Source organism: Terrapene carolina, unplaced genomic scaffold (assembly GCF_002925995.2).
Source record: "Terrapene carolina triunguis isolate 2854851 unplaced genomic scaffold, T_m_triunguis-2.0 Scaffold66, whole genome shotgun sequence".
Lineage (NCBI taxonomy): Eukaryota > Metazoa > Chordata > Testudines > Emydidae > Terrapene > Terrapene triunguis.
This window is the reverse complement of record NW_020664417.1, coordinates 24,538,419-24,548,695: the sequence shown is the minus strand read 5'-3', so window position 1 is coordinate 24,548,695 and position 10,277 is coordinate 24,538,419.

Below are 10,277 nucleotides of genomic sequence, written 5' to 3'. Positions count from 1 at the left end.
TCCTGCCATTTGGTAAACGAACTTACTACAAAGCAGTAACCTGTTGGGGGAAGTGAACATGCCCCTGTTCCAACATTGCAGAACCAAGAAGGGTCTTTCGTTGTTGTCTTTTGTTTTTTTAAGATTGTCCCTCAGCTCATTTCTACCTCTAATCTTTAAAATCTCTGAAGCTGCAGGGAGAAGGGATGGTCAGTTTGGATCTGCTGAAGAAATATATGTTTGGAGAATAAAAGTTATTTCTTTAACACCATCTAGTTCTCATATAGCACTGATCAGTAAAGTCAAATGCTTTACACACGAGGTCACTATCATCATGCCCATTTTACAGATGGGAAAACAAGTGAAGTGACTTGACCATGGTTGCCCTGTAACAGAGTCCCAGTCTAGTGCACCATCTACCAGACCATCTCTTTTCCTCATTCATAATATTAACTTCACAGATCCCTCCTTCTGAGAAGCTAACCTCTCATAGAAGGGCTGAAGAATTCTACCAATTGAAAAGTGACTGAATCACTATTTTCCTGACAAGAAGCCATATTCAGATAACTCTAACCTTTAACTCTCTCAAAATGAGTGGTCAGCAGTGTCCCTTTTTACCTATGAGAGGAGAATCAATGACAGCAGAAGATTATCATACCTCTTTCATAGTTTGAGACACTGCCAAACCTTTTTGGTAATAAATTGTCAATTTTTTTTTGCAACTTGATTGTATGATCACAGTTTTCATAACTTTGCCACCTAATGCAGGACAGTTGCTGACCAGAAAGTCTAAAGGTTTAAAATGCATAGGCAGAGGGGATAAGATATCAGTAAAGAGATATATGTTTAGTACAAAAAGCCCTTTAAGGCCACAGTATTTAAAAATGTTCCACCAGGGTTTTTTGAATGATCAATGCAGATTAGAGGGAGTACCAAATTGAGACCATTAATGGGTCACATCCCAGCTACATTTCAGACTGCCTCTCCTTCTATGAAACACTAACGTAATTGCACTTCTCTGGGATAATTCAAATTGCAAAACCTGGGGGGAAGCACTTGAGATCTGTACAGAAGTAATTCTCAGCTGAAGGGCATGGGGAAATGAGACTAAACTGAAGTCTCACCACATTTAGGGCACCCTGAAAGACCTTCCTCTTTGTTAACTCTTTACCATCATAATCAAAGTGATATTTACAAGTTCCCCTCCCCACTCTCCCCAAGTCCCCAAAAGAGAATCCATCCCAAACAGAGTTTCCTATAACTCAGGTAGAAAAGAGAGCCAATTAATTCCACTGTGGACCTTGCTATGACAATTATCCAGAAGGTACTCTGATACTATGGTGATAGGCAGCAATTAAAACTTTAAGATAAACAGATGTGGTCTGAAGCCAATAAAAGTAATTTAGAACTAATGAAACCCACAAACAGTCCCATGCCTTTGTCCATAACTGATACTTGGATTCTGGAGTCCTCTCTTTAGTCACAAAACAGGTATAGCATCGCCAACAGTAGTTCAGGCTTCTCTTTATTATCCCCACTAAAACACTGCATTGGGGGACAACAATTTAGTCTCTATAAAGATCACCAAGGATGTCAGTTTGTTTGTGATGGTGTCCCATATCCACTAGGAAACAGACTAGGACCAAAAAACAAAACAAAACAAAACAAAAACAAAAAAATCTCACTTTATGTAGGCCACCAAACAGATATGAGGTACTAGCTACTGTCAGTCAGTAGCAATCTAGTCTTGCTCAGATCAGTGATATAGAACTGAAAGACTACTTATTTCTTTACAAGTCTGCTTAGCCACACAGTCCTTATTTTTGTTTAACATTAACAACCATTTTAGGATAAGTGGAACAAAGAATTTAACTAGAATTTGTTTCTTCGGGAAAAAAAGGTAAATGATATATTCTGACTTCTTTACATAAGACAAGGTTCAAATACTCATGTTGCTGTACCATTAATATGGCCTTACCTCTAATGCACCACCTGTCAGCCCAGCCCAGATCTGCAATTACATCTCTGCCTCAGTTTCCTCTAGTGGGCTTTCAATGAGTCCAATGAAGCCTATTAAACCAGGGATTCTCAAACTGGGGGTCAAGACCCCTCAAGGGGTCACAAGGTTATTAAATGGGGGGGCACAAGCTGTCAGCCTCCACCCCAAACCTCTCTTTGCCTCCAGCATTTATAATGGTGTTATATATAAAAATGTGTTTTTAATTTAAAATAGGGAGGGCTGGGGGTCACACTCAGAGGCTTGCTATGTGAAAGGAGTCACTAATACAAAAATTTGAGAACCGCTGTATTAAACAGTACCCCTTCAGAGCATTTGTTTATTTAACTCGAAGGCAGTGCCTTATACACATAGGTTTCCACCCCAGCATCTCTAGGTGGAGAGAAAGGGGCTGAGTGAGCCTTAGTCTATCAACCCCATTTACATCCAGGTCCCTTATCAGCAAGGCCTTCTTGACCCAGAACCCTCTTCTGGAACCAAGGCCTGTTATCAACTGGGGAAGGGTCTCCCCTCTTGGGTCAAGATCCCCCCCAAAGGTCAACCACAACAAGCTTTCCTCAGAACAGCAAACAATTCTTCTAATCTGGGACTTCTGCTGTTATGGTGAAGTCCTTCCACAGGGGCCAGGTTCCACTAAGACTTAGTGCCTCTCACACCTAACAGAACTCTTCCTTAGCTTCCTTTCCAGGTTAGCCTCCTCTGCAAGTTTCCCCCAGAAAAGCCCTCCTCTTACTATGTTCTGGAGCCTGTTCCTCTCCCTTAAGAGAATCTGTTCTTCAGCCTATCTTTAATCAGAGTATCTTTCTTTTATCACACCTGAGAGCTTCCCTGACTAATTAACTGCTTCCCAGTTACTAGCCAGTGAGTTAATTAGTCCCAGGTGAACCTGAGTTGCCTTGTTCCCTCTTGTGGGTTCTGTCAGAGATAAGCTGAGCCCGACCCCTGCAGAGAGCCAGCTATCCTCTGACAATCCTATTACAAATGAAAGCGCCCTGTGGATAAGCAATGAAGAGAATACATATCTAGGCCTCAGTCAGTGCCTTGAACACTATAAATTATCCACAGTGTCTTAACTTAACAAATGGAGAGGACTATTTCTGTCTTAGAGGACTTTCTGTCCTGTTAAGAAATATCTCCAGGAATCAATACCGTGAATCAAGCATACCTTTATAGGGTAGTGTGGATGAATGGATAAGGCTCTAGGCTAGGAATCAGAAGGCCTGGGTTGTAGTAATGTCACTGCTATTGACATACTTTCTGACCTTGAGCAAGTCCTTCATCTCTCTATCTGTAAAGTGGAGATAATGACTCCTTCCTTTGTAAAATGCTTTGGGGTCTGTGAATGAAAAGCACTATTTAAGAGTGTGACTAATATTTGAAGGTCATACAAAGGATAGTAGTAACAATGCTTCCACATTTGCAAAAGATATGCACCATATACATGCCATCTCAAATACAAACAGTTTCTAAATAGTTTATAGGCAAGCAATTAAATGTTTTTGCTTTATGTGTGCAAAATAAATGGGATCTTTTTATAAGGTTCCCACAGGACCCACTTTATGAGGTCCAATTTAACATGTGTATAGGATTAGTAGTAATCCTATATATTATGGAAGAATTGAAGAGACAAATTTACCAGTGGCACAACAGAGCAATTTGGAACACAACTTTCACTTTTGCTCTTCAAATGCCTGATCCAGAGCCCACTGAAGTCAATGGGAGTCTTTCTTCTGATGTCCGTGCTCTTTGGATTGGGTCCAAAATGCTTGAAATAAAAACCTCTCTATAAAGATCAGGACCATTTCTTAATGGAAACTTTGATTATTGATTTGTTTTAATAATAAATTTAATCTGTCCTTGTCTCGTTTTTATAAAGCTAGAAATAGCACAGTAAAAAAGCTGCATTTGTTTCTTGGCAAGAGCATATTTGACTTGTCAGTGTAATATACATTTTCCTAGGTTCCATGATTGAGTTTACTAGGGAAGGCAGTGCATAACAAATTCACTTGATTTGTGTGCAACAGGGGAATAGTGGCTGCAGGGTGATGAATAATAACACTACAGTACATTTAAAAATAAGAGCACTTTAAGATTTTCAACAGTAGAATCCAAAGAACTTTTACTCTCCACAGAGATATAATCCAGAGCTGCATCAAGCTATTCTGCTGAGATTTACACATGAATGGAACCAGCCTTTCCCATGTTGTAAGATAGCTTTCATCCATTACATTCTGGGAAATTTTAGGAACAAGCGTTATCTGTATTTCCTTCTCTTGCATCTTTGAATGAGCCACTCAGTCTTCAAAATGCTGGAAGCACCAGAGTTCCCATCACTGTTAAGCCCCATAAGGTAATACTAAGAACATGAAAACTCCAACATGACTAGGGTTTTAGGTTAAAACTTATAAATCCTGATCAAAACACTAATGTAATAAGTCTTTGAAAACAGATTTTTAAAAATGTACACTTCAATTACAGCTTTCATGTAATTTTTGTACAGGAAATCTTTGATACTCTAGCAGGGTCTAATGATCTCCTGATCTCAGTAGTAGATCTCAGCTCATTCCCAGAAGCACAGGACTTTGGAGGAAGCTAGTTCTTCAAGTACACTGGAGGCATAAGCAGCACAAGTTTCCCCAGGTTGCCCCACCAAGGTACCTTGATGGAGATGAGTCCCACTTCAAGGTAAGAGAGGATAGTTCATGCTACATGCCAACTCAGTTCTTAGACTCTTCTGAGGCCTGGTCTACACTAGGAGGTTATGTCGGATTTAGCAGCGTTAAATCGAATTAACCCTGCACCCGTCCACACAGCGAAGCTATTTATTTCGACATAGAGGTCTCTTTAAATCGATTTCTGTACTCCTCCCCGACGAGGGGAGTAGCGCTAAATTCGACATGGCCATGTCGAATTAGGGTAGGTGTGGATGGAATTCGACGCTAATAGCTCCGGGAGCTATCCCACAGTGCACCACTCTGTTGACGCTCTGGACAGCAGTCCGAGCTCGGATGCTCTGACCAGCCACACAGGAAAAGCCCCGGGAAAATTTGAATTCCTTTTCCTGTCTGGCCAGTTTGAATCTCATTTCCTGTTTGGACATGGTGGCAAGCTCAGCAGCACTGGCAATGATGCAGAGCTCTCCAGCAGAGGTGACCATGCAATCGCAGAATAGAAAGAGGGCCCCAGCATGGACTGATTGGGAAGTCTTGGATCTGATCGCTGTGTGGGGTGATGAGTCCGTGCTTTCGGAGCTGCGATCGAAAAAACGGAATGCGAAGATCTACGAGAAGATCTCAAAAGCCATGACAGAGAGAGGATACAGCCGGGATGCAACGCAGTGCCACGTGAAAATCAAGGAGCTGAGACAAGCGTAGCAGAAGACCAAAGAGTCAAACGGACGCTCCGGATCCCAGCCCCAGACATGCTGTTTCTACGAGGCACTGCATTCCATTCTAGGTGCGGCCGCCACCACTACCCCACCACTGTCCGTGGACTCTGACGATGGGGTATTGTCGACGGCCGCTTCCTCTGAGCTGTTCGCGGACGGGGAAGATGAGGAAGGAGATGAGGAGGACGAGGCAGTCGACAGCGCTTTCAACGCTGATTTCCCCGACAGCCAGGATCTCTTCATCACCCTCACAGAGATCCCCTACCAACCCTCCCAAGGCCGTAACCCGGACCGTGAATCAGGGGAAGGATCAGTAGGTAAGTGTTTTAAACATTTATTTTGAACAGAATAGGAATGGTATCTTAACAATGGGTTTTTCATGATTAGTTTGCCCTAGGCGCTTTAGTTCTTAGTCCTTGCCAGTGCAGCTACTGGAAAATTCTGTCAACATGTCTGGGGATAGAGCAGAAATCCTCCTGGGACATCTCCAAGAAGCTCTCCTGGAGGTATTATGAAAGCCTTTGCATGAGGTTCCTGGGGAGAGCGGCCTTATTGCGTCCTCCATGGTAGGAAACTTTTCCGCGCCAGGCTAGCAGCAAGTACTCCGGGATCATTGCCTCGCAAAGCATGGCGGCATACGGCCCTGGTGTTTGCTGGCATTCACGCAGCATGCGGTCTTTCTCTGCCTCCGTAATCCTCATCAGAGTGATATCACTCATGGTGACCTGCTTTGAATTAGGGGAATGTTAGTATTGGGACTGATTGCCTGTTCCTTTACATAACTGTAACCGGCAGTTTACAGCCACGCAATGGAGGCGGGACAGGGGCAGCATGCAGGGATCTTTCCCAGGGACAGCCGCGAGGGGGGTAGGACAGGGGCAGAGTTCATGCTGGCCGGATTGCCGGCAGCAGAAACTGGCCAACGCTAGGAGCATTGCTTGGAACATGAAAGGAGGGCACTGCTATAAATTAAGCTTTAAGCAGCCAAAAGTCTACGGCTTACCATGTCCGCCTGCTAGCCGAATTCCGTTGTCCAGCCCCGCTTGTGTGATCTGTACAGCAAGACCCCAGGCACTCAATGGGAAGGCCGAAAATTTGACCTTGTCCTGAGTGCGCATGTGATAGGTAATGTGCATGGTCTTGTTCACAGAGAAAGACTATATTCATTGTTCGCAAAACTGTATCTTTGTGAGGAATTCACTCCCTTTTTCCCATCCCACAGCTGCGAGTGTCTCCCGAGCTACCCCGGCATCCCCCTCCCAGAGGCTGGCGCAGATCAGGCGATGAAAGAGAAGGACACGGGACAAGATGTTCTCAGAATTTATGGGCTGCTCCCGAGCTGAGGCGGCACAGCAGACCCAGTGGAGGGAGAACATGTCGCAATACCAGCGATCACACAGCGAACGGGAGGACAGGTGGTGGCAGGAAGACCAGCAGGCGACTCAAATGCTGCTTGGACTAATGAGGGAGCAAACGGACACGCTCCGGCGCCTTGTAGATGTTCTGCAGGACCGGAGGCAGGAGGACAGAGCCCTGCTGCATTCTATCTCTAACCGCCCTTCCCCGCCACAAAGTCCCATCCCCCCCTCACCCAAAGTCCCAAGAAGGAGGGGCGGCAGGGGCCGTGAAAACAGTCACTCCACCCCTGCAGACTGCTCAAGTAGCAGAAGGCTCTCATTCCAAAAGATTTGATAAGTCCTTTCCTTCACTCCAAAAGCACCTCACCCAAGCCCCCGTCCCAGTTTCATCCCCTGTGTAGTTGTTAATAAAAAATACGTTTCTGTTAATTACTGTGTCCGTCATGTTCTTTTATAGGAGAGTGTGTTTGAAGGGGGGGAAGGGGGTTGGTAATTGGAGAGGACAGTCACCTTTACCAGGGTACAGACACGGGGGCAGGTTCAGCAGGTCACACACACATTGCAGTCACTAGGCACCCTGGTCAGTCTGGGAGGTGGTTTTCATGTTCTGTGTGGGGGGGGGCTATGTGAGTTTGTGGCAGGGGAGGGCGGTTACAGATCTTATGCAGCGGTCCTTAGCCTGGATGACAGAGCCACGCAGCAGGGGATCTGTAACCATCCTCCCCCTGCCACAAAGTCACATAGCCCCCACACACAGAGTCCCGAAAAGGAGAGGTGGCAGGCTCCGTTGAAACAACCAGTCCACCACTGCGGACCGCTCTAGGAGCAGGAGCCTGTCATTCCTCGAGTTTAGAAGCGTCCTTTCCATCACTACACCCGCTCCCCACCACAGTCTGCATCCCAGTTTCAACCCTTTACCGCGAAATCCTTAATAAAGAAAACGGTGTTAATGAACAAAGTTTCATTTATTTTATTTTTAAAGGTGTGTTGGAAGGGGGGGAAGGGGGCTGGTAACTGGACAGGATAGTCAACATTAACTGGGTAAAGAAACGGGGGCAGGTTCAGCTTCTGTTTAAACAAACTTAATAGTCACAGGTTACCCTGCTCACTGTGGAACCTAGCTTTCAAAGCTTCCCGGATGCACAGCGCGTCCCACTGGGCTCTTCTAATCACCCGGCTGTCTGGCTGGGCGTAATCAGCAGCCAGGCGATTTGCCTCAACCTCCCACCCCGCCATAAACGTCTCCCCCTTGCTCTCACAGAGATTGTGGAGCACACAGTAAGCTGCAATAACAATGGGGATATTGGTTTCGCTGAGATCAGAGCGAGTCAGTGAGCTTCTCCATCTCCCCTTGAGACGGCCAAAAGCACACTCCACCACCATTCTGCACTTGCTCAGCCGGTAGTTGAAGAGTTCTTTTTCAGTGTCCAGGGCGCCTGTATAGGGCTTCATGAGCCAGGGCATTAACGGGTAGGCTGGGTCCCTGAGGATCACTATAGGCATCTCCACATCCCCAACAGTTATTTCGTGGTCTGGGAAGTAAATACCTTCCTGCAGCCGTCTAAACAGACCAGAGTTCCTGAAAATGTGAGCATCATGAACCTTGCCCGGCCATCCGACGTTGATGTTGGTAAAATGTCCCCTATGGTCCACCAGTGCTTGCAGCACCATTGAAAAGTAGCCCTTTTGGTTAATGTACTTGCTGGCCTGGTGGACCGGTCCCAGGATAGGGATGTGAGTTCCATCTATAGCCCTACCGCAGTTTGGGAATCCCATCGCAGAGAAGCCATCTATGATCACCTGCACGTTTCCCAGGGTCACTACCTTTGAGAGCAGTAGCTCAACGATTGCGTTGGCTACTTGCATCACAGCAACCCCCACGGTAGATTTGCCCACTCCAAATTGGTTCGCGACTGACCGGTAGCTGTCTGGCATTGCAAGCTTCCAGAGGGCTATGGCCACTCGCTTCTGGACAGTCAGGGCTGCTCGCATCCGGGTGTCCTTGCACTTCAGGGCTGGGGACAGCAACTCACAAAGTTCCAGGAAAGTTCCCTTATGCATCTGGAAGTTTCGCAGCCACTGTGATTCATCCCAGGTCTGCAGCACTATGCGGTCTCACCAGTCCGTGCTTGTTTCCCGGGCCCAGAATCGCCGTTCCACAGCATCAACATGACCCATTGCCACCATGATGTCCACGGCGCAGGGTCCCGTGCTTTGTGAGAGGTCTGTTCCCCTCTCAGACTTAATGTCCTCACCGCGCTGCCGTAGCCTCCTCGCCCGATTTCTCAGCATCTGCCTCTGAAAAAGATGGATGATAAGGTGCGAGGTGTTGACAACGGCCATAACTGCAGCGATGATCGCAGCGGGATCCATGCTCGCAGTGCTGTGGCGTCCGCGCTGTCAATCACCAGAAAAGTGCGCGAACTGATTGCCCGCTGGCGCTTTCACGGAGGGAGGGCGGGAGTGAGGGTTGAATGACGACAGTTACCCAAAACCACCCTCGACACATTTTTTGCCCCAGCAGGCATTGGGGGCTCGACCCAGAATTCCATTGGGCAGCGGGGACTGCGGGAACTGTGGGATAGCTGCCCACAGTGCACCGCTTCCAATGTCGACGCTTGCCCCGTTAGTGTGGACTCACAAGGTCGAATTACTGTCCTTAGTGTGGATACACACGTTCAACTTTGTAATATCGGTTCCACAAATTCGCTTTAAGTAAAATCGAACTACTCTCGTAGTGTAGACATACCCTGAGACAGCTAACACAAAGTCAATGTGTGCCAAATAGAATGGTGGCCTCAGTGATACGGCCCACTTGGAACTGTATTGTGACCACCAGCTCATTTGACTTGGGAGATCAGTCATGAGATCACATTCCCATATGAGAAAGTCCTATAGAATGTAATAGGAATGAAGCCAAACAGTTTATGTAAAAAATAATAATGTTTCACCGTTCATGGCAACTGCGCCTGTATTTTCACTCTGTGGTCCAGCAAGGCACCCACTTTTAGGCTCCTAGCTGTCACCTCCCTTGGGCAGAGACCCTCATCTCTCTTCCTCCTGTCCAGGTTTTCTCTAGGCTGCACACTTCCTCACCTACACCGTGAGTTCCCCAACATGCCAGATTGCCTAAACAGGTCAGTGTCTGTGCTTTACTTTCTCCTCAGATGCTATGAACACTTGTAATTGCCCTCAGTTATAAGTTAGCACTCAGCTCTTTCTGAGGAAGCACATTTATTCTTAAGGTGAAAGCATTACAGAAAAACATATTACAAATAATAAAACACATGGTAATCATCTTACCAAAGATCACTCCTGCTCCAACAAGGGCTCTGGTAGGTGGCCAGTCCTTCAGATTGCACATAGGTTATTCTGTGATTACAAATTCATAACCGTTTTACCTCAGAACAACCACCATGAACTGTTCATTCTTTCTTTTATACAGCTTCAGCTTTTGATCTTGTCCTCATGTAACTGGTGAGCACAGACAAAGGTCTTTTCCTCAGGGCATAGCTTCAAAAGGCTGGGGTTTTGC